We start from the raw sequence: 27,051 nt of genomic DNA, 5'->3' as shown, positions 1-27,051 counted from the left end.
GATAGCTAGTGGGAAGTAGTCGCATAGCACAGGGAGATCAGCTCAGTGCTTTGGGACCACCTAGAGGGGTGGGATAGGGAGGGTGGGAGGGAGGGAGATGCAAGAGGGAAGAGATATGGGGACATATGTATATGTATAACTGATTCACTTTGTTAAATGTATAACTGATTCACTTTGTTATAAAACAGAAACTAATTGTAAAGCAATTATATTCCAATACAGGTGTTAAAAAATAAATAAGTAAATAAAAATAAAATAAAATACATTGTGCTGCCACGTGTGGTTGGTGAAGACAAATCCCACAGGCATCTGAGTAGCATTCCCTCTGTTGACTATTCTTGTCCTCCTTGACTTCCTGGATACAACTTGCTCCTTCTTCCCTGGCTCTCTCCCTCTCCTGAGCAACTTCATCACCCTCAAAAAATGTTGGACTTCCTTCAGGTTTCATATACTTTTTCTCTATTTATACCACGCACTCAATCACCTACAATTTCAATTATCACCAGTTTGAAGAAGACCATTAAATTTGTATTGGTAACATAGACCTCTCATCTAAGCTCTAGAACCATATATCAAACTATTTCCTCAGTGGTGACTAAGACATCCGAGAAGCCTTGCCACAATGTTTTGTCTTATCATAGTATCTCCGACACCCAGCATAGCTCCTGGCACATAGTAGGTAGGCATTATTAAATGTACAGTGAGTGAATGACTGAATGCACATTTTATAAAAATTAATCTGATTTCCATATTAGATAAAGAAGAGAGATACTACTGGAGAGTCTGATTTAGTTTGAAGCCTCCAACAATCATTCAAATATGAAGATATGAGGCTCTGAAATAGGATACTGAGTGTAGGAACAGAGTAAAAGGGGTCCAAAGAGTCATTGTTTAGAAGAGAGTTCTTACATGCCTATCTTGTGGCTTGTGCCATTACCTCTAGAGAGCACAATCTCTTTCCCTCCTCCTGTCTAAATTATTCCAGTCCTAGAAAGAGAGACTTAAATCCCACTTTTTCCATTAAATTTAATCTGCTTACCAGATCCCACATTATTTTTTCTTCTCTCAACTCTTACTAATATATATATATATGTGTGTGTATATAGATACACACACACACACACACACACAGAGAGAGAACAGCAGGCACATGTAAAACTTAGCGCTGTTAATCACTACTTTCTTTGGCTCTAGGCAATTTTTTAAAATATTTCTGAGACTTGTCTTCATATCCTACAAGATTATTGTCAGGATTAAAATAAATAGAATAGCACATAAAATTCATTTTGCATAAAAGACACAGAACCTTCATTTCTACTGTACTTAAAGTGAAGTTCATATACATTGGCAAATTATTTTTCTCTAAATATTTCAGGTTAACCAGAGTGAGATATTTAATGAAGGTCCTATATGTCCTTGTAGTCTGCATGGCACACACTTTATACTTTGTCCTTCTATAACTATCATTCTGCAGCTACATAACTCAACACAAAATTTTAAACATCAAGACACATGCTTAAGCTGATGAAAAAAGTGATTGAGCTTTAATAAAAGACAGATAGTAAAATAATCTAAACATACTTTTTTCAAAGTTCCTATGAGGTTAGTATTTCAATAAAATATTCACATACAACTCCAAGAATTTTAAGTATTTCACATGACACCAAAGTACAGAAACTATTATAAAGCACATTTGTTATTTGGCTACAAACTATAAATTGTCTTCAGAAACCTGAAAGTTTCTGGTTTTTCCTACTGTCATGATGCTCCTATTCATCTCTCTACTATCCTGTAACTCACTCAGGCGTATAGGATTAGACTTCTAGTGAGTTGGAACCACATTTTACTGCATTTTGTCAGATGGCTCTTTGCTAAGCATCTACATGGAAATGTAGGCAGAGTCTTTAGTTAGCAAACAGATAAGATTAAAAATTGATCAGTTACAGTCACTTTTTTTTTTTTTACAAATACCAGACTTTATTATGTTTTACTCTTTGTTATTTAAATCTTAAGTCAGAAAATTTTTGTGTGAAGCAGAACATTCTGTGAGTTTGCTATTTAGACTTTTGTAGAGGAATCATCGAAGTGAAAAATTGGACCATCTTGTTACTGTCACATGATTTCGTATTAGCTGCTAACCTACATTGCCTTAAATTAAACATGTGGCACTGCCATACGTTTCTTGTCACACTTTTCTCAAAAGTTCAGCTTTTTCTAAACATTAAGTTGCATTTGTTGAAAGTAAGGTCCTAAAAGAACCATGAATTTGAGAGCTTTGGCCAACATGAAAACTATGGAAGGATGGCATTTGCTCCTTGATGACCTGATGCCAGGCTCATGCATCCACTTCCAGAATCCAAAGCTCTGTCATTGCTCAGCAGCTACTGACAAGGCCCAAACTCAAAATACTTGGAGAGTACACCAGAAAGATATTACATGATTCTGACTGGAATTAGTTAATAATATTTTTAACTGTAAAACTATATTAATAAGAATGTAAAATTGAAGATATTATATGAACATCTTTGGTGCATTTAAAGGCAAAAGTATTGGAAATATCAATTAGTGAAGAAGATGAAGAACTTGAGTTTTTAGCTATATCATGTATGTTGCATTTTTGTTTTAATATTTATTTATTTATTTGACTGTGCCGGGTCTTAGTTGCAGCATGCAGGATCTTCTTTGCCATGTGCAGGGTGGCATGAGGGATCTTTTTTTAGTTGTGGCATGTGGGCTCTTAGTTCCGACTTGCATGCAGGATCTAGTTCCCTGACCGGGGATCAAACCCTGGCCCCCCGCATTGCGAGTGTGGAGTCTTAGCCACTGGACCACCAGGGAAGTCCCCGTATGTTGGTTGCAATTTTAAAACGGTCTTAAGCCATTCCTGATGGTATAGGGAGATAAGAATTTTCAAGAAAAATTGAAAAAGTTTTAAATGTTACTAAACAGTATTTTAAGGTTGTTTAGATATTCACCAAGCATTTATTAAGCACCTGTAACTTGCAAGGTGCTGTGTTATGTGCCCAATGGCAAGTCTTACAGACACTGACTCTGCTCTTGGACTTGAAGTATACCAGGGAAATAAATTTTAGTGACTGATATTACAAAAGAATAAACACTTAGTATTGTAGAAGTAAATAACAGGGAGGCACAACAAACTTCTTGTTATCCTTTGCTAATTAAATCAGCTATAAAACATTTTATTCGTATGCAAGTTTATACACATATCCTAGGAAGGAAGGCACATGCATCAGTGGGAAGAATGGCACACTAGGATGGTCAGGCAAAACATCTAAATCAAATCTAGTAATCAATATGCTGCAAGTTGTTGCAGACAGCACGTTAAGAGATTTAGGGTAATCAGAAGGCAAAATCAGTCAGGAGAAGAAAGACCACATATTCATTTTGTTAATGTCAATTACGGAGGAGGAGAACATACTCAGTGAAAATGTCCATGTGAAATTTGGCGTGGGGTGGGTGCAGAGTAAGGCTCAGAAGAAGGTTGGAAATAGGGATATAAATTTAAAAACCACCATGAACAAATAGGTGGTGAAGCCACTGGTGATTACAAAGGAAGAATACAAAGAAAGGGGAAAGCTGAGGATAGCTCCTATATAAACACTAAAAAAGGAAAAGGAGTTATACTCTAACATAATATTTTCAGATAAAAATCTGAAATACCTGATGTGCTCCTACTAAATACCTGAATATGTATTACCGTAATTTTAGGATACTACTCCCCTATTCAGTTAATAATCAAAGTTTAAAAGTAGTTAAATACCAGTTTAAAAAATAATACTTTCCATTTCATATAAATGCTATTACAAAGTCTAAAAATAAATTCTAACATATCATTGCCTAGTAAATACATATGAATCAGTTTTATAGCACAGACATACACGCAAATACACATATACTCTGTATTTAGAGAAACAGCATGACAGCACTGGAAAATTTGCAAGACTTGGTCCAACTGGCTCTACAGCCCATTCCTTTTTCTATTTCAAACTACCAATGGACAGCTTAGTTTGAGAAATAAATAACAAAAGTGAAAGAGAAGCTGCATAAAAGGAAAAAAAAGATAACTGCCTTGATAATTGCCTATAGTTCTACTAATAACAAACGTAATCTAGCTTTGCAATAAATTACGCAATGCATAGACAGTAGGGTGAACACTGTTCACTGGCGAGCCCTTTGTGTGATCCTTAAATGTATCTAGACTGAGCACATGGAAGTGATTCAGCTATGACTCTACCACAAAGCAATCAAGCTCATATCTTTTCAGAACTTAATGTTTCCTGCTACATTTTGACGAATACTGCTTTAAATATTTTATCAGAATTCTGGTTTTTAGATTGAACAAGAATTTTGTCCAATCACATTCACAAGGCTTTACATTTCCCACTTGCCCAAAAACCCAGGGACCCCAAGTCCCCAGTGATTACTAAGTATCAGTCTCATCAATCGTTTCTTTTCTTTTCTTTTTTTTTTTTTTGCAGTACGTGGGCCTCTCACTGTTGTGGCCTCTCCCATTGCAGAGCATAGGCTCAGTGAGCCCGCTCCACGGCACGTGGGATCCTCCTGACCGGGGCACGAACCCATGTCCCCTGCATCGGCAGGCAGACTCTCAACCACTGCGCCACCAGGGAAGCCCTCATCAATCGTTTTTAAATGATCAAGAACACATAAAAACTTGCATGGTGGAGGAAACTCAACTCATAGGAAACTATTGAGGAAGAAAGTGTTTCATCATCCTCACATAGTCAACCTACTATCTTCTCATGCTTTTTCTCATAAAGAAATCAGCAAGTACAATGATATACAACAGGCAAAATGTACAAATCTGTCCACTTTTGTTCCTCCCACAATACTTTTTAATCCAATTTATCTGTCCTTTCTTAATCTTGTGTTTTAAAATATTACATTTTCATCATTATTTAGATGTTATATGATAAATATTTCATTTATTCTTTAGGAGTTCCTCTAAGCAAGTCAGACTGATGATTGCTTCAAAATATTGTTTTTCTTCCTTGCACTAAATGCTCATCATTGCATTTGTAGTGTACAAGCTTCATGACTAGGTAAAAGTTATGTTAATATTCACTCATATAAATTGTTCCAAAAGAAAAATTTTTGGAGACTAGATGAAACCAGATATAAATCCATTTAGACACGTGTATAGTCATTTGATTAAATCTAGGACTAACAGTTTTCGGCTACCAGTCAACACAAATTACTCCTGTCTAAAGAGTAAAGTTGCCAACTTATCCTGTAAGAGACAACTAACTAATATGCTAGAAATACCTTTTAATTTCCATTTATATGAGAGATGTATTGTCTGCATTTATAAAGTCAGGACAGGGCTTTCCCACCCCACCACCCCCGGAATATTTTAAGACAAAATTTTCTTTTAAAAACTGGCATTAGGGCTTCCCTGGTGGCGCAGTGGTTGAGAGTCCGCCTGCCGATGCAGGGGACGCGGGTTTGTGCCCCGATCCGGGAAGATCCCACATGCCGCGGAGCGGCTGGGCCCGTGAGCCATGGCCCCTGAGCCTGCGCATCAGGAGCATGTGCTCCACAACGGGAGAGGCCACAACAGTGAGAGGCCCGCGTACCGCAAAAAAAACCCAAAAACCAAAAACTGGCATTAAAAAAAAAAAAACTGGCATAAACAAATTGACTATTATTCCATGTGAAGAAAACTTTTTAATATTCCTCTCCTCGATTATTATTATAATCTTAAATATTATTATGACATAATGATACTAGTATTTATGGGACTTTTTTTCCTTCCTTAGGTATTCAGATTCAAATAAAGCCAGCATATTTAAACAAAACCACTGTTTTGCGGTTTTTTTCTGGTAATATACCCACTTGAAGCTCCTCAACCATAGATAGTTTTTTTTAATCATGTTTTACTTTGGTAAAACCTAAAAGTGGCCAGGGACACTGAATGTTTCTACTTAATTTAGAACTTGACAATTATTTCAAACCAAGATGTAGCCTGAAGCACATTTTTAATGAATGCACAAAGTTATGGGAGTGAAGGGGCATTATTCTGATTCTGAATGGTTCACTTTTATAACTTTAAATGGAATGACAAATAGTGTTGCTTTAATAAGCTTATGTGAATTTTTTGAATATCATTGAGCACTTTGATGGGGTGAAAGAATAAGTGAAAGGTTTTAAAGACAATAATCTTTCAGAATATAGTTTTAACAAATATCAGACTATAAAAAGGCAAAGAAATATATTCAATAATAATAGTTGAAGAACACGTAACTTTTCAAGGAGCTTATTTTAATTACAGTTAAAGTTTCCTTGACAGTCCTCGAGAAAAAAATGTAAGTGGTAGTTGTTTGTGGAAGAATTACAGTCTCCTGACTTTCTAGGCTCACAGTCACTGCTTGAGGGCTTTATCTATTAATAGAGTCACTTCAGTTACTCTCATTATGTCTTCCCAAGCTTTGATTCTGCCAGCAAATATTGATCTGCAAATGGGTTGCCCAAGGACAATGGCACCATTAATTGCTAAGTGATCTGAAAAACAATTAGAGACCTCCAGGCTCAAGTACAAATGGATAGTCAGAGCTGTCAGCCTAATCAGATACGGTTGTACTCGCCTGTGGACCAGTTGGACTCCTCAGAAATGTCCTCCACATCTGTCACTTTCCCACTTCTCACAATAAGCACATGTCAAGCCTTATAGTTGGAAAAGCTTGTTTTCTAAGAAGTCTTTGTACATATATGTGAGCAAGAATCATATTACTTTGACATAGTGCTTCAGAGGGAGCTCAGTTAGAAGCCAGGCTCAGAGAAAAACATAAAAAATATACGAGAATAAGAAAAGTTTACTATTCATGTGAGTTGAGAGGAATAACAGTGGTAAAATCTAAAAATTATTCAAAAACCATGCATGGATATTATTAGCATCCATAATTTCTCATCTAAGTCACCACACCACCATTTCATAACCCTGCACATGCATCATCTCTCAATCTTATGCAAAAACACACTAATTATATTCAACTCAAAATTAAAAACTCAAAAAATTTATGTAAGAATTTCAGTAACTATAAAGAATTGTGACACCCACCTTTGGAATTAATATACACAAATATCATTGTATTGACTTTTTAAAAGATAATCATTTTAACCATTACCCTCATTTTCTGTAACGTCAATAAAATATTTAATAATATAAACAGTGAAATTATCTCAAATATGTACATAGTTTAAAATTTATATATAATTCTGATTTCAAACTAGGTACTTTTAGAATCCTCTCCTTGGACTTGACTAGTTCACTTGTTTAGAAAACTATTAGAAAATCATGTTACCACTTTTTTCAATATCTTCTATTGTCATTGACCTTAGTGCTTACTGTGTTTATCTTGCAAGCTAAACTATAAAAGCACAATTTGTTTTATTAATAATAATAATAAATTATCCACACAAAGGATAACCAAATACAGATGCATGTTTATTTATTTTACAAATATTTATTGCACACTTAGCTATGGTCAAGTCCTGTGCCAGCCTGGAGACACCAGTTGTAAACAAGAAAATACAACTGCAGTCACAGATCTGATTCAACTAGGTGAACAACATATATGATTAAATGTCTGCAAGTAGTTTGACTATACTTTGTTTCTGTCTCCTCCAACCTGCTCTTTTGAAACAAAAGACATTATATATAAGAAAGGCATGGGCTTGTAATTTGGGAAACCTGGATTTAGGAAATTTGGACTCTCATTCCTAATAATAATTAGTGGTTTAAATTTAGGAGAGCCACTTAAACTTTGTGTCTATGTTTCTTTATATGTTTGTCATGTGTTTCTCTTCATGGTCCTGAATTTGCATAATTCATAGATATAGGGCCACTGGTACTGTGGCTAATTTTTCATTCTTTTCCCTATGGCTTATTAGGAAATAGCTGGATTTCAATTCAAGTTCTTTCAACCTAACTAAACTTATAGATAAAATAACAACCACTAAGATATCTTTATTATACAGGTATGGTTATAGGTAGTATTGATTTTAGCCCAACTTTTATAGGAATAAAACTAATAGCTAGTAAGTCTGGAATTTGTTTTATATTCAGGTATTGTCCTATGTGCTTTACATGCTTCTACATTTCCTATAATACTTACAACAGTGCTAGTACTAAGGAACTATTACTTAGGAGAAGAGTGAAAATTCACCTAAAGAATTCAGAACACACTTTCAGTTCATCTAATTTCTTTCCATTAGTGTAAAGTCTTCTCCATCACAAAAGTTCGCTACTAATTAAGTTACAATCTTTGTCCTTTTTTCTTTTCTTAACTTTATTAGAATTATCAACACATTAAAAGCAGAGAAAGAATAGTATTGTCCCCACATGTATAAGCAGCCATCACCATTTTCTCTCTCGCAACTAAATTATTTTAAAGCAAATCCCAGACATTGTAGCATTCCACTGTACATAGGTATCTCCAAAATACATTATCACACATAAGTAAAATAAAAATGATGCCTTAATATCATTTAATACATGTCTAACAAGTTTCAAATTTCCCTAATTGTTTAATAATTGTTTTTAATAATTAGCTTGTTCAAATCAGGATTCAAAAAAGATATACATTTTTCTTCTTTCAATAGCCTTCTTATAATACCTAACATATTTGCTAGGTCTCCAATCTTTCCACTCTACTACTTATTTTGTTAATAACCCCAATTTTTCCCATTTCCTCATTTCACACTTCTGACAACCCACTTGTTCTACTATAAGAATGGCCAATTCTCTTATGATAATTTGACTATATTGCTGTGCAGCTGGAATCCAATATATTTAGGCTGGGAATATGTCCTCTCACTATCAGAGTGAATAACCATGTGTTATTTGATGATGATTCTTAACTGTCACTTAAAGAGCTGTAAATCTCTTATGCACTGTGGTCAATAATTTATTTCCCTAGATCAATCCCAACAATCTATCAAACTAAGCTTACTCACTGAGGCTCTAGTATTTTTGTTTCAAAAAAAATATTTGTAGTAAATGCTTTAAATGCTCAAGGATAAAGAAGCAAATATTCATTTTAATTGATCCGGTCAGTTCAGAGATAACTACAATTGTCATTTTGCTATACTTTATTTTCTTGCTTATATACTTGCAAAAGAAGTAGAGAGAGGGGAGAAAAAGATACTGAAAAATTATAGGATTTATGGGGGCAAGCTCTAGATTCAGACAGAACTAATTCAAACCCATTTCTGATATTTATTAGCTTCTGGATCTACAAACCTTAATCTTTCTGAGCATCTTCACCCCAAAAAGTGAAAATAATAATACTGTTTCTATTATTGGGCAGTATAAATATTCAATAAATGTTGTGTGGCAATTAAGAATGCTAGTCCATTCATTATGCTGCATTGATTTGAATCTAGGCTTAATCATTTACTAACCGGACAACTTATTTATGCCTTCGAAGTGTGAGCTTCCTCAGTTGTAAATGGAATTGATAATAAGATAAAATGGATATGGTACTGAGAATTTGAGAAAGCCTATGACATTTTAAAAAAATATTTAAAAAAAGAACTTTTGCTTAAGGGCATTTTTTAATTTGAAATCTATTACACTCCTGTCACCAAATTTAAAATATTTTAATAGCCATGGATTTAACTATATGTTCAACAATGGAAAAGTATTCAATATATATGGAACCTAACAATACAAAGAGCTCCTCTTGCTAACTCTGTTCACTTCACTTATAATTAATTATTTTTGGCCAAACTAGTGATCCCTTTGATCTTCTAAAAGTTGATGACAATTATTTACTATTTAAGGATGCCCCTGCTACCATGTGAAATAAATATATATCACTGAGATCTTAACTTGCTGATATAAAAATAATGCTCTTCATCTTTGCAGCTGTCTAGATGCAAATAAAATATTTGAGATTTTGCACAACTTATACTCACTTTCAGACTTATATGTGCCATTTTTTGTCCCTCCAGAAGAGAGATAACCAAAAAAACCTACAATAAACAAATGCTGCTTTTGATTTTTATTAAAATATAAGCAGTCAAAATACTCCCTTTGGGTCAGAAATAATTCTTTTTATAATCCACAAGAATGGTCTTTCTGTCTTACCTAACTGCCTTGATTATTAGAAAAAAGTTGTGTCATGTATTTGAAACAAAAAAAGACATTTATTTTTAGGGTTTTAATCTATATAACTGCTTCTATACTAATTGCTTTTGTATAATATACAAGTGGAGCAACATAAAATATTTCTATAAATAACTTATTATTTCAAATAATTTTAGATGTGATCTGAAAGAATAAAAATAGTTTACTTATAAAAGAGAACCCTTCAAGAAAGGACTTTAAATACACTCAAAATTTTTTAAAATGCAACTTCAGAAAGCAATTCAGTATTCCAGGAAAGAGAATTCAGGGAGTCCCTTGGGAGGAGCCCAGATATGACACCTCTAGTTTCCACCTGGATGGTTCCATTAACACATTTGAAACACAGGAGCCTCCTAAAAGACTCGGCGCAGCGTTTGGTCTTGCTGACATTCTTTCTATCTGACAGTCACACTTTGAGATCCAGGCCTGGAATGTGTCCAAGCTACAATATAATATTAGTTATATTAACTGTGATATAACAAAGAATTGACTTTACAGTAATTAAAATGTGTAATATAATTAAATAAATGTAATAATCCAAAAGATTTAGAAAAGAAATTATAAAGCCTAATGGCTTGAAATTAAAGCAAGCACTGTTCCAGGCAAGCATCTATATACGTATGACTGAGCTGCGCAAGGAGCTCATGTAGATGGGAGAAAATTGTCAGGCAGTGGAGAGGAAGTGAAGAGAAAAGCTGCTTCGTGGAATTAGCCAGGTCAGTGAGAAACTTGCAGAGCTATTATAAGGGAAAGCAGATGGTACACACTGGCTACCCTAACAACAGCAATACAACATCTAAAACTCAAACGCCTACTACCCTGTTTTTTCTTTCTTGATGCAGTCCAAATTGTCCAGGCATTTTTTGCCATCACTGACACACACACACACACACACACACACACACAAGTTCTTCAGAAAATTTTACAATACTTTCTTTCCCTATCCATAATAAAAAGACTAGAAAGTTTTCATTAGAAAATAAATATTCTTATAGTTAGAAAATTAGTGTTTATTTTCAAATGCATGTACGACTTTTAATGATATGTGAAATTTAGGGTTTCCTAGTTCACTTCACTTAATATAGATTGCTATATGATCTCAAAGTTTTCAGTCTGGGACTAAGCCGGTAGGATGGCTTATTTTGAGTATTTTCCTTGTGTGAATGAAAAATCAAAACTTTTTAGCACCTTCTCTAAAAGTAACATAGTCATTGTCTTTGGCCTTGACACACACAGCAAAATGATGCCACTGCAGAATAATGGTCTACTCTTTAAAATGTCTCTATCATGTTTTTACTCAGAGACTCCACCTTTCTCAAACTTCTCTGATCATAAAATAAATTTCTCTGAGGTATAGAAAAATAGAGTAAAATACCTGCAGCATTGGTGTATGCTTAAAGAGTTTACATTTGTGCATAATATAAAATTTCTACTTGTTTTTATTATGTCTCTGTTCATCCAACACCACATATGACTCAAATTGCAGATCTACTCTGAAGAGCAGTGGAAAATCGACAGGAAGGTAGGCAATTCTATGTTGTCATTGTAGATGGTAAAAGCAATAAGTGAAATTAGAGTGCTTAAAGAGTCTAGCAATATCAGGAAAGAGATAATAATAATTTAGACTAGACAATATAAACTCAAGAATGCATGTCATAACCTCTAAAGTAACCACTAAAAGAACAGTAAGAAATGTATGACTAATGAACTAATTTTGTGTGGAGATGGAAGAATACTAAATAATAAAATACTTGCATTTGGTTAATTCAAAGAAAACAAGAAAAGATAGAAAAAGATTAACATAACATACAGGACAAATGGGAAAAAAGTTACTTACAATTTTAAACAAAAACAGATCAACAATTATGTTAACAGAAAATGGACTAAATATTCCAATTACAAAGAAAAAACATGACATTATTAAAGAAATAACTATGAGCTATGTATAAGAGGCATAACTTAAATATAAAACTATTGAAAGTAAAATGAAAAAGATCATAACTAAAAATAAATTTTATAGTTATACAAATATCAGACAAAGTAGACTTTAAGGCAATATGTATTATCAGAGATATAGAAGAACATTTCAAAATATTTATAAAGTGGTGAGTATACTCAGAAGATAAAAATTCTAAGTCTTTATTGATCTAAAATATATATATTCAATAACAGTTAAAAGAACTAAAAGGAGAAATTGATTTACTTGTCAATGATATTGAGAAATAGCATGTTTTTCTCTCTAACTGATCAAATAAGCTGATAAAAAATCAATAAGCATATAAAAGAATAACAATGAACAAATCTGACCTAATTAATGGATATAGAATACCATATGTCACAATGAGAGAATACATTTTTTTCAGACAAACATTTATCAAAACCAACCATATGTTGATTCATAAGCCAAGTCTAAATAAAGTTCTAAAGCTTGAAAGCATTCAGACCACATTAGAATCACAATACAAGAAAATCCCCTATTTCTACAAACTGGTCAAAGAAGAAATCACAAGAAAATTACAAAGTATTTTTAACTAATTGATATTGAAAATACAATGTGTCAAAGCTTGAGGGACACAGTTAAACCTAGGCTTGGAGGAAAATTTATAATCTTGAATGTATATATTATGCACACAAAAATAAAATCAATGATCTATGTATCCATCTCTAGAAGTTAGAAAATGGATAGAAATTAAACTAAAAAAAAAGAAGGAAGGAAATAAGTCAAAAGAGAGAATAATTTTTAAAAAGGTAAATGCACAGTAGATAAAAGTAAAAATTCAAGTTGGTAAATATCTATACATACAACTATTTACCAATTAATTTGAAAATTTACATGAACTGGAAAATTTTCTAGAGAAACAATTCACCAAAAAAAGAAATAAAGAAAACCTAAGTATTTCTGTAACTGTTACAGCTCGGCTTAAGTCATCTTTTTGTAAAGAAATTTCCAGCCCCAAATTTCCTCACCAGAAAATTCTCCCACATATTTAAGTAACATCCTACATAAAGTCTTCCATGAAATAGAAAAAGGAGTAATTCCCAACTCGTTTTATGGAGCCCACACAACCTTCATATAAAAACCTGATGACGATATATTAAGAAAGGGAATCTACAGACCAATAGCTTTCATGAATAAGAATGAAAAAATTTCTAAACAAAAATACTGTCAAATCAAAGCAAGCCAAATAAATTAAAATTTTATACTTACATTGAGAGGTTTCTGTGACAGAGAAATTGATGACCACTAGAGAAATAAGAATAATATTTGATGATCAATCCCAATTCAAAGTATGTTTCAAGTGTAATTTGATGCTTTACATTTATAAATTAGTAATAGAACTCTCAAAATTTAAAAAATAATCTGAGCAAATACTATTAACCATAACAGTGGTTATAGCCATAACCATATAACCATAACGTTATGGCCATAATGTGCAACTATTTCCTGCTGTAGTCTTCCTTGCAGTTCTTGTGACCATGAAAAAAAAAAAATCAAAGAGAACATATATGGTAAAAGATGTGTTCTGCAGAATTCTGGTACAAGTTTTGAAGACTATAAAGACAATTTTTTTTCCTAATTTAAAATAGTCTTGTTAAATAAAGCTGAGCAGCAATAAACTAAATAAAATTAATCAGTTTCGTTTTATAAAAACTAGAGTACATTTTGGAGCTTGATATGCTAATATAACTTACAACACTCCAAGAAGAAAATATACTGGAGCTTCCCAAATTTATTTGACCCTAGAACCACCACCTCCCTTTTTCTGTCACAGAGCAGTACCCTCTGAGTAATTCAGCTTCAAGTAAAATTGATGATCCAAAGAACCTTTTGAGGCTAGTGTGCCAAGTATTATACAAAAGTACATTATACAAATGAGGAAACTAAATCCCAGAAAAGTAAAATTTGTCTAAGGTCACTGGGTAGGCAAGAAGGAGAAAATCCACAGATTGCACTTCCAATGTCTCATGCAGTTCACATTTAAGTCTAAGATGCTATTTTCTTCATTTAGACTATGCCCATTCTGTCATATCCTTACAAAAAAATTTTAGTCATATTTCAGCAATTTATTGGAAATTATATTTTAAAAATTTACCCCTCTTATCACACATGCAGAAAGTGAAAGGTAAGAGATGACTGGCAAACTCCTATCCCTGTACTTAACTCCAGTTTCTCACCTATAGCACCAGATCACTGGCAATGACACAGAATATACGTAGTTGTCTGATCCCAGTTTTTCTTATCTATCTGAATCTTCCTGGATTCATTTCCTTTTACCCTTTGACTTTATACATCTGCCTTGCCAATTTCCAACCATGGCTCAACCCATCTGTCCATTTTCTTTGTTCCTTTTCCCAGGCTACTAAGAATATACTACGGTACAATCAATATTCTTATATAACTTTCTTGCTATGTTTTTAAAAATACATTTATACACCAATCCCACTTATTGTCCCAACTCTTTATTCACCTACTAGTAGAGTATTCCAAATCCAAGTTTCTAAAGTCACCCAGCAGATGTCCTTGTCTCATACTATGAGAAAATAGAAACCATGAGGAGCAAATGTTTTCAAACATCTTCTCCACCTCAAGGTATACCAAAAATTTACTTATACTGGTTTCATTTGCTATTTTCTCAAAGAAAACCATGACTTATTTTCCAATAGTTATTTCAAGTATCATCTTCCTACTCAACTCTTCTTCAAAGAGTCATTTGTATTTGCTACCTCCTGTTTCTCATTCCATTCATTCTTTCACTCATCACAATCTACCTTTCCTTTGATTATTCCACTAAAAATGTTCTTGGAAAAAATATCCTATTGTTTTATAATTGTGAAGTCCAATGACTTCTTAAATGTCCTCATCTTTCTTGACCCTACAGTCTGATTTTCTGAAACTGGCCATTTTCTCATTAAAACTTCCTATTCCTTTATCGTCTATTTCACCTCTTTTTTCACAGCTTCACTAAATCTTTTATTCCACTTCATCTTTTTTACCAACAAGTTGCCCCCTTTTGCTATGTAAATACTGGTGTCTTCCAGGGTTCTATTACTATCTATATTCTCTTCCCTCTATATTTATATGCAGGGTAATCTATGATTCACATGAATTTAATTATCAATTGCATAGTGAGAATCCTCAAGCCTACACCTCTAGTCCTGGCCAGTTTTCTGAATATCACAGACACATTTCCAAATAGCTGCTTTATCTAAATATCCCACTGTACCTTCAGCTTAGCCTGTTCAAACCTGAATTCCTCTCTGCCTGTCTTTCCATATAATAATAAATTATCATTTACTCAGTTGTCACAGATAAAAATCAGCCACTCACAAATTATCCTTTCTTAATTTCCAATATTAAATAGAGTTTGAGTCTTATTTTCTTAAATTACTTCTCTAAGGATTTCACCCTCTGTATTTCCATTATCTTAATGAAAAAACTCATCATGACTCTTTGTAGAGTCTGTGATATCCTTTGCCCACTTTCTCTCACAACAAAAATACCATTCACCTTGCTACCAGAGTTCTCTTTCAGTATATATTTTATTATATTCATCTTCCATTTTAAAAAGTCTTAGAATTTTCCCCACTCTCTACAGTGTATAGTTTAAATCCTCATTATAGAATTTAAGACTATTTGTAATGTAGCCCCAAATACCTGTCTACTCTCACTACCAATTGCTACCTTCATTCATTCATGTTCTAGCCATACAAAGTAACTCACAATTATTTTCACGCATCAGTCTTTACCATGCCTGCATGCCAATGTGCAAGAAACACCTGTAACGTGGGTTTTTTTGTCAGTTTTTGCTTCTAAAATTCTACTCTTTCTTTATTCCTAGCTTTCGTTCATTAGTCCTGGCTAAAATGCGTGTGCTGTCAAGGCCCAATTAAAATGCACTGAACTTATTTAAAGCAAATCCTGCTCAACTCTTCCCTCTTTACTCAACATAATCACTTTATTTTTCGTCTAAAATTACGCAGTCTTTAGAGAGACTTCTTATGTTACTTAAGTTGTGACATAGTGAAAATAAAACTATATATCATCTGGGAAGTCAGAGGTATCTTCTTTGTAATCCATACGTTTTCTTAAAGCTATGAAACCTTAGGTCATTTTCCTCTCTGAAAATTAATTTCCCCATCTGTCAAAATAGGAATAACAAATATATGTCAGAGATGTTGGAAATATTAAAGGAGCATAGTTCCTAGAACATTAATTGTTTGATTTAACTTCATTCTTTAATAAAAACAATAACAACAACAATATAAACATATCATCTTTTAGGTACATGCTAATGATTTAGGCACTTTATATGTATTGATTCATTTAATTCTCACGATAGTGCTAGATGATTATTACTATAATTTTTGCATTTTATATATGAGAAAACAAATACTTTAAAAGATTAGTTAAGCTCACTAATGTCACAGATATAGTAAATAGGAGAGTCAGAATTTTAACCCAGGCAGTCTAGTTCCAGATTTCCATCTGGCTAATAAGGTCAGTCTAGAAACATCATTCTGTGTTTGTGCTGTTTTTCAAAGTCTTCTCCTTTTCTGTTTTGCAATCAGCTCCAATTCTGGCCCCTACCTGCCCAGATTCTCCCAGATGTTTATACCTGCCTTTGACCTCTGATTTTGGCATTTAGACTCAGTCACTCCGGTATCTGAACATCAGCTTTGCCCAAAAAGATCCTGTGTTTGTTGATCCTTAGGCATTTTCAGTAAACCCCAACCATCTCGCCACCACCAATACCACTAATTCCTCACAAGACCAGTGGCCCACTTCATTTCTAACAATTCCACCCGTGATCACATGACCAGTATTTCTCTAGGTCAGTGCCTCTCAAGTGAGAAGACATTAAGATAGTTCTTCATAAAAACAACACAAACAACTCAATAGCAAAAAATCAAACAAAACAAAACAAAAAAGTCAATTGAAAAATAGGTGGAGGATCTAAATAGACACTTTGCCAAAGAAGACCTACAGATGACCAACAGGTACTTGAAAAGATGTCCAACATCACTAATCATTAGGAAAATGCAAATCAAAACTACAATGAGATATCACCTCACACCTGTTAGAACAGCTATTATCAAAAAGACATGAAATAACAAGAGAGGATGTGGAGAAAGGAGAACATTTCTGCACTGTTGGTGAGAATGTAAACCAGTGCTCCCATTTTGGAAAACAGTTTGGAGGTTCCTCAAAAATAAAAAACAGAACTACCATAGGATCCAGCAATTCTACTTCTGGATATGTATCCAAAGACAGAAACACTAACTTGAAAAGATATCTGCACCTCTATGTTCATTGTTATTTACATTAGCCAAGATATGTAAACAACCTAAGGTTCACCAACAGATGAATGGATAAACAAAATGTGAGAGATATATATGCATATATGTATCATATATGTGTGTGTATATACATATATGTTAAAATGTGATACACACACATATACACACAATGGAATATTATTCAGCCATAAAAAAAGAATGAAATTTTGCTATTGAGAACAACATGGATGAACCTTGAGGGCATTATGCTAAGTGAAGTAAGTCAGAGAAAGACAAATATCATATGATCTCATTTTTATGTGGAAATTTAAAACAAACAAACAAGGAAACCGAGCTCATAGATACAGAGAACAGATCAGTGGATGTCAGAGCCAGGTGAAATGAGTGAAGGGAGTCAAAAGGTACAAACTTCCACTCATTAGACAAGTCACAGGGAAGTAATGTACAGTGTAATGTACTATATTGTGTATTTGAAAGCTGATAAAGAGTAAATATTAAAAGTTCTCATCACAAGAAAAAAATTCTATAACTATGTATGGTGATGGATGTTAAATAGACTTATGGCGGTGAACATTTTGCAACATATACAAATATGGAATCATTATGTTATACACCTGAAACTAATATAATGTTTGTCAACTGCACCTCAATGAAAAAAACAATTTTTCAAAATGATTATTCTCCTTGTTTTAAATAAGAAAAATGTAATTTAATTTAGGTCTTCAAATTCCTAGTGTCTTAGATAACAATAACTGATGGTTTAGATAACAGTTTCATAATTGATTGCTTGCAATCATGATTTCCTTTTACAAGCCTCACAAAATTTCATTCTTCCTCATCCTCTGAATATAACCCTTCTATATACTTACCACATCCATTGTTTCTATGCTTAGATATTCATACCCAGCTCTCTCCCATTTTTTATATTATCTTCTTGAAAATATTTAAATAATATAAGCAGACAGCCCTAGTACTATATTAATGGCCTTGAAGCATTTTCTTTCTTTCCTTTTTAAAATTTCTAATTTTTTCATATAAATCTACAAGATAAACTGAGTTAGCATTATCTTAATCTCAAGTAATTCTGGACATAAGGAAGTTTCTGTTGTAGCAAGAGCTATTAAATCATTAAAAATACAAATAGATGGGCTTCTCCTTCCGGTCGCGCTCCTGCTTCCTCCACTTCCTCCGACGTCTTTTCTCCAAAACGGCGGGAGACAGCTCCTTGGTGCTGCCCTGGGCCTGCGCCTCTGGTGTCTATTCAGGCAGGCACTGCTGCAGAACGTCCAAGGAGCCCAGCAGCTTCTAAGACTCGAGTTTTGCCAGCCGACTTGCGCTTCTGCAGCTCGGGTCTGGGCTGGGAGCAGATCTTCTTGGCCAGGCTCTGCAGGAGTATCTAGGAAGATGGCGGAAGACTAAGACGCGGAGATCACCTCCCTCCCCAAAGATACATCAGAAATACATCTACACATGGAACAACTCCTACAGATACACCCACTGAACGCTGGCAGAAGACGTCAGATCTCCCAAAAGTTTCCTGGTGCGCCAGGAGAGGGGATTAAGAGCATTGTTTAAAGGAGCTCCAGAGACGCGCGCGAACCGTGGCTAACAGCGCGGACCCCAGACACGGGCATGAGACGCTAAGGCTGCTGCTGCCGCCACCAAGAAGCCTCTGTGTGAGCACAGGTCACACTCACAGCTCCCTTCCGGGGAGGCTGTGCAGCCCGCCACTGCCAGGGTCCCATGATCCAGGGACAACTTCCCCAAGAGAATGCACAGCGCGTCACAGGCTGGTGCAATGTCACGCTGGCCTCTGCCGCCGCAGGCTCGCCCTGCACTCCGAACCCCTCCTTCACCTCGGCCTGAGTGAGCCAGAGCCCCCGAATCAGCGGCTCCTTTAACCCTGTCCTGTCCGAGCGAAGAACAGACGCCCTCCGGCGACCTACACCCAGAGGCGTATCCAAATTCAAAGCTGAACCACGGGAGCTGTGAGAACAAAGAAGAGAAAGGGAAATCTCTCCCAGCAGCCTCAGGAGCAGCGGATTAAATCTCCACAATCAACTTGATGTACATTGCATCTGTGGAATACTTGAATAGACAACGAGTCATCCCAAATTGAGGAGGTGGACTTTGAGAGCAAGATTTATGATTTTTTCCCCTTTTCCTCTTTTTGTGAGTGTGTATGTGTATGCTTCTGTGTGAGATTTTGACTGTATACCTTTGCTTTCACCATTTGTCCTAGGGGTCTATCCATCTGTTTTGGGGTTTTATATTTTGTTTTGTTTTTTAATTTTATTCTTAATAATTACTTTTTAATTTTAATAATTTTATTTCATTTTAACTTACTTTATTTTATTTTCTTTTAGCCTCTTTCCCTTCCTTCCTTCTTTCCTTCCTTCCCTCCCTCCCTCTTTTCTTTCTCTCTCTCTCCCTTTCTTTCTTTCTTTCTTTCTTTCTTTCTTTCTTTCTTTCTTTTTCTCCCTTTTATTCTGAGCGGTGTGGATGAAAGGCTCTTGGTGCTGCAGCAAGGAGTCAGTGCTGTGCCTCTGAGGAGGGAGAGCCAACTTCAGAACACTGGTCGATAAGAGACCTCCCAGCTCCACATAATATCAAATGGCAAAAATCTCCCAGAGATCTCCATCTCAACACCAGCACTCAGCTTCACTCAATGACTAGCAAGCTACAGTGCTGGGCACCCTATGCCAAACAACTAGCAAGACAGGAACACAATCCCACCCATTAGCAAAGAGGCTGCCCAACATCATAATAAGTCTACAGACACCCCAAAACACACCACCAGACGTGGACCTGCCCACCAGAAAGACAAGATCCACCTCATCCATGAGAACAAAGGCACTTGTCCCCTCCACCAGGAAGCCTACACAACCTACTAAACCAACTTTACCCACTGGTGGCAGAAACCAAAAACAACGGGAACTATGAACCTGGAGCCTGCAAAAAGGAGACCCCAAACACAGTAAGATAAGCAAAGTGAGAAGACAGAAAAACACACAGCAGATGAAGGAGCAAGATAAAAACCCACCAGACCTAACAAATGAATAGGAAATAGGCAGTTTACCTGAAAAATAATTCAGAATAATGATAGTAAAGATGATCCAAAATCTTGGAAAGAGAATAGACAAAATGCAAGAAACAGTTAACAAGGATCTACAAGAACTAAAAATGAAGCAAGCAATGATGAACAACACAATAAATGAAATTAAAAATACTCTAGATGGGATCAATAGCAGAATAACTGAGGCAGAAGAACGGATAAGTGATCTGGAAAATAAAATAGTGGAAATAACTACTTCAGAGCAGAATAAAGAAAAAAGAATGAAAAGAACTGAGGACACTCTCAGAGACCACTGGGACAACATTAAATGCACCAACATTCGAATTATAGGGGTTCCAGAAGAAGAAGAGAAAAAGAAAGGGACTGAGAAAATATTTAAAGAGATTATAGTTGAAAACGTCCCTAATATGCAAAAGGAAATAGTTAATCAAGTCCAGGAAGCACAGAGAGTCCCATGCAGGATAAATCCAAGGAGAAACATGCCAAGACACATATTAATCAAACTGTCAAAAATTAAATACAAAGGAAACATATAAAAGCAGCAAGGGAAAAACAACAAATAACACACAAGGGAATCCCCACAAGGTTAACAGCTGATCTTTCAGCAGAAACTCTGTAAGCCAGAAGGGACTGGCAGGACATATTTAAAGTGATGAAAGGGAAAAACCTACAACCAAGATTACCCTACCCAGCAAGGATCTCATTCAGATTTGATGGAGAAATTAAAAGCTCTACAGATGAGCAAAAGCTGAGAGAGTTCAGCACCACCAAACCAGCTTTACAACAACTGCTAAAGGAACTTCTCTAGGCAAGAAACACAAGAGAAGGAAAAGACCTATAATAACAAACCCAAAACAATTAAGAAAATGAGAATAGGAACATACCTATCGATAATTACCTTAAATGTAAATGGATTAAATGCTCCCACCAAAAGACACAGACTGGCTGAATGGATACAAAAACAAGACCCATATATATGCTGTCTACAAGAGACCCACTTCAGACCTAGAGACACATACAGACTGAAAGTGAGGGGATGGAAATAGATATTCCATGCAAATAGAAACCAAAAGAAAGCTGGGGTAGCAATTCTCATATCAGACAAAATAGACTTTAAAATAAAGACTATTAGAAGAGACAAAGAGGGACACTACATAATGATCAAGGGATCCATCCAAGAAGAAGATATAACAATTGTAAATATTTATGCACCCAAATAGGAGTATCTCAATACATAAGGCATATACTAACAGCCATAAAAGGGGAAATCGACAGTAACACATTCATTGTAGGGGACTTTAACACCCCACTTTCACCAATGGACAGATCATCCAAAATGAAAATAAATAAGGAAACACAAGCTTTAAATGATACATTAGACAAAATGGACTTAATTGATATTTATAGGAGATTCCATCCAAAAACAACAGAATACACATTTTTCTCAAGTTGCTCATGGAACATTCTCCAGGATAGATCATATCTTGGGTCACAAATCAAGCCTTGGTAAATTTAAGAAAATTGAAATTGTATCAAGTATCTTTTCCAACCACAATGCTATGAGACTAGATATCAATTACAGGAAAAGATCTGTAAAAAATACAAACACATGGAGGCTAAACAATATATTACTAAATAACGAAGTGATCACGGAAGAAATCAAAGAGGAAATCAAAAAATACCTAGAAACAAATGACAATGGAGACACGACAACCCAAAACCTATGGGATGCATCAAAAGCAGTTCTAAGAGGGAAGTTTATAGCAATACAATCCTACCTTAAGAAACAGGAAACATCTCGAATAAACAACCTAACCTTGCACCTAAAGCCGTTAGAGAAAGAAGAACAAAAAACACCCCAAGTTAGCAGAAGGAAAGAAATCATAAAGATCATATCAGAAATAAATGAAAAAGAAAAGAGGAAACAATAGCAAAGATCAATAAAACTAAAAGCTGGTTCTTTGAGAATATAAACAAAATAGATAAACCATTAGCCAGACTCATCCAGAAAAAAATAAAGACTCAAATCAATAGAATTAGAAATGTAAAAGGAGAAGTAACAACTGACACTGCAGAAATGCAAAAGATCATGAGAGATTACTACAAGCAACTCTATGCTTGTTGTCCAATAAAATGGACAACCTGGAACAAATGGACAAATTCTTAGAAACGCACAACCTGCCAAGACTGAATTGGGAAGAAATAGAAAATATGAACAGAGCAATCACAAGCACTGAAATTGAAACTGTGATTAAAAATCTTCCAACAAACAAAAGCCCAGGACCAGATGGCTTCACTGGCGAATTCTATCAAACATTTAGAGAAGAGCTAACACCTATCCTTCTCAAACCCTTCCAAAATATAGCAGAGGGAGGAACACTCCCAAACTCATTCTACAAGGCCACCATCATCCTGATACCAAAACGAGACAAGAATGTGACAAAGAAAGAAAAATACAGGCCAATATCACTGATGAACATAGATGCAACAATCCTCAAAAAAATACTAGCACACAGAATCCAACAGCACATGAAAAGGATCATACACCATGATCAAGTGGGGTTTATTCCAGGAATGCAAGGATTCTTCAATATACGCAAATCAATCAATGTGATACACCATATTAACAAATTGAAGGAGAAAAACCATATGATCATCTCAATAGATGCAGAGAAAGCTTTCAACAAAATTCACCACCATTTATGATAAAAACCCTCCAGAAAGTAGCATAGAGGGAACTTTCCTCAACATAATAAAGGCCATATATGACAAACCCACAGCCAACATCGTCCTCAATGGTGAAAAACTGAAAGCATTTCCACAAAGATCAGGAACAAGACAAAGTTGCCCACTCTCACCACTCTTATTCAACATAGTTTTGGAAGTTTTAGCCACAGAAATCAGAGAAGAAAAGGAAATAAAAGGAATCCAAATCGGAAGAGAAGAAGTAAAGCTGTCACTGTTTGCAGATGACATGACACTATACATAGAGAATCCTAAAGATGCTAGTAGAAAACTACTAGAGCTAATCAATGAATTTGGTAAAGTAACAGGATACAAAATTAATGCACAGAAATCTCTGGCATTCCTATACACTAATGATGAAGAATCTGAAAGTGAAATCAAGAAAACACTCCCATTTACCACTGCAACAAAAAGAATAATATATCTAGGAATAAACCTACCTAAGGAGACAAAAGACCTGTATGCAGAAAATTATAAGACACTGATGAAAGAAATTAAAGATGATACAAATAAATGGAGAGATATACCATGTTCTTGGATTGGAAGAATCAACATTGTGAAAATGACTCTACTACCCAAAGCAATCTACAGATTCAATGCAATCCCTATCAAACTACCACTGGCATTTTTCACAGAACTAGAACAAAAAATTTCACAATTTGTATGGAAACACAAAAGACCCCAAATAGCCAAAGCAATCTTGAGAACGAAAAATGGAGCTGGAAGTATCAGGCTCCCTGATTTCAGACTATACTACAAAGCTACAGTAATCAAGACAGTATGGTACTGGAACAAAAACAGAAAGATAGATCAATGGAACAGGATAGAAAGCCCAGAGATAAACCCACGCACATATGGTCACCTTATCTTTGATAAAGGTGGCAGTAATGTACAGTGGAGAAAGGATAGCCTCTTCAATAAGTGGTTTTGGGAAAACTGGACAGGTACATGTAAAAGTATGAGATTAGATAACTCTCTAACACCATACACAAAAATAAGCTCAAAATGGATTAAATACCTAAATGTGAGGCCAGAAACTATCAAACTCTTAGAGGAAAACATAGGCAGAACACTCTATGACATACATCACAGCAAGATCCTTTTTGACCCACCTCCCGGAGAAATGGAAATAAAAACAAAAATAAACAAATGGTACCTAATGAAACTTAAAAGCTTTTGCACAGCAAAGGAAACCATAAACAAGACCAAAAGACAATACTCAGAATGGGAGAAAATATTTGCAAATGAAGCAACTGACAAAGGATTAATCTGGAAAAGTTAGAACCAGCTCATGCAGCTCAATAACTAAAACACAAACAACCCAATCCAAAAATGGACAGAAGATCTAAACAGACATTTCTCCAAAGAAGATATACAGACTGCCAACAAATACATGAAAGAATGCCCAACATCATTAATCATTAGAGAAATGCAAATCTAAACTACAATGAGATATCATCTCACACCAGTCAGAATGGCCATCATCAAAAAATCTCAAAACAATGAATGCTGGAGAGGGTGTGGAGAAAAGGGAAAACCCTTGCACTGCTGGTGGGAATGTGAATTGGTACAGCCACTATGGAGAACAGTATGGAGGTTCCTTAAAAAACTACAAATAGAACTACCATATGACCCAGCAATCCCACTGCTGGGCATATACCCTGAGAAAACCATAATTCAAAAAGAGTCATGTACCAAAATGTTCATTGCAGCTCTATTTACAATAGCCAGGAGATGGAAACAACCTAAGTGTCCATATTCGGATGAATGGATAAAGAAGATGTGGCACATATATACAATGGAATGTTACTCAGCCATAAAAAGAAACGAAATTTAGCTATTTGTAATGAGGTGGATGGACCTAGAGTCTGTCATACAGAGTGAAGTAAGTCAGAAAGTGAAAGACAAATACCGTATACTAACACATATATATGGAATTTAAGAAAAAAAAATGTCATGAAGAACCTAGGAGTAAGACAGGAATAAAGACACAGACCTACTAGAGAATGGACTTGAGGTCATGGGGAGGGGGAAGGGTAAGCTGTTACAAAGTGAGATATTGGCGTGGACATATATACATTAACAAAGGTAAAATAGATAGCTAGTGGGAAGCAGTCGCACAGCATAAGGAGATAGCTCGGTGCTTTGTGACCACCTAGAGTGGTGGAACAGGGAGGGTGGGATGGAGGGAGATGCAAGAGGGAAGAGATATGGGAACATATGTATATGTATATGTATAACTGATTCACTTTGTTATAAAGCAGAAACTAACACACCATTGTAAAGCAATTATATTCCAATAAAGATGTAAAAAAAAAATACAAATAGATGAAGATTAAATGTATGGAGAGGACGTACAATATTTCATTTTAATTTATTTACTCTGAATAAGTTTTTAGCAGAGATCATTAATCCAGTAATTCAAATAGTAAAATTGAAGGGGTTATACATTAAAGTATTTATTAATCTTTAAGCACAAATAAAAAGCAATTGCTTCCTTGGAGTTGTGTAGAGGAGGAAATACTGAGATCTACAAAAGGAATCTAAGAGTTAGAAACGACAACATGCCTAGCAAGCTTTTCTGTAGTACCTACATCCTGAGCTGAAATGTTCTAAACATTACATACTTGATGGCAAACCAAACAAAGATCATCTGTTGATTTTTTTATGGTGATATTGGGGTCGTGGGTATTGCTTGAAATTCTGCTTCAATGTCTAGGAACAAAAGAAAAGATATCTTGCGCCTCACTGACCTAAAACTGAGTGTAAGAATTAAATAATCACAAAGGTCAAGGATACATCTAAAGGTATAGCATCGCAGACATCAGTATTTAGCACTTTATGGGTATTGACTGTATAGAGAAGAAAATTACTTTTACTAATCTATGTCATAGAAGAAATATTTCTGCAATAAGATGTTGATATTAATTACAGCAAATTTCTACAAAAGAGCCATAGGTTTTAGAGAACTCAACCAGAATTTAATATGGTCTTTAGCTGGAAATATATAGGGACCAAGTAGTAAACCCATATTAGAAATCGATTTTGAAATATATGGGTTCACAGTCGTAAACTCTCACAGTAGCATATTTTTCATCTTCTATTGTTAACACTGCAACAGTAAGACTGTCAGCCTATAGGGAAAATTAATAGCTAGACCTATGCTACAGAGAAGAAAAATGCTTATAACTGGGCCAAAATATTCACATAAACTACCTTCGTCTATATTTAATGTGTCATTTTTCAGCATAAGAAATCTTCATCTTTATATACAGCTTCTACTTTGGGGAGCAGAATGTTCATGATCTGTTTCACTTGGAATGCTTTCAAAATGCCTTTTTAAAAAATGAGAGTTTTCAACACATTTCTTATAACAAGGAAGAGAGTCTTCCCTCTAGTAATAAAGTATCTTCTCAAAGGGTCCACTAAAGTCCAACAGTCAAAGTAGACTTTAAAATCAGTAAACATTTAAAATAAGGAAAATTATCCCCTGCAGGGGGTAAAGAAGGTCTATTGGGACTTTCTTCTATTCTCAGTCCATTAGTGGAGGAAGCATATTCTTTAATCAAATGAGATAAATATTGTCTTAGAGCTCAAGGAGCAAGGCCTTGGGGGAAATAGACAGGTAATTGGAACTTCAGAGTATGAGTTGAAGGTTGGAAGACGGGGATGCAGGACAATAGCATAAGCCTTAGGTGACTGAGATCATCACCAAAGCAAGATCTGGAGAACAGACGTCCGCAATAGCTGCTGAATTGAGTCC

The 27,051-nt window shown here is 35.0% G+C and overlaps 1 non-coding gene across 1 annotated transcript; it reads right to left on the bottom strand.

Moving 5' to 3' along the window:
• Positions 1-2,765: 2,765 nt before the first annotated feature.
• Positions 2,766-2,838, bottom strand: TRNAA-CGC (transfer RNA alanine (anticodon CGC)). Its single transcript has one exon. It is a non-coding gene; the product is annotated as a tRNA-Ala (tRNA).
• Between the last annotated feature and the right edge of the window lie 24,213 nt (positions 2,839-27,051).

Source organism: Globicephala melas, chromosome 5, assembly GCF_963455315.2.
Source record: "Globicephala melas chromosome 5, mGloMel1.2, whole genome shotgun sequence".
Taxonomy (NCBI): Eukaryota; Metazoa; Chordata; class Mammalia; order Artiodactyla; family Delphinidae; genus Globicephala; species Globicephala melas.
The sequence above is the reverse complement of the archived record's forward strand: the minus strand, read 5'-3'. Positions and strand labels throughout refer to the sequence as shown.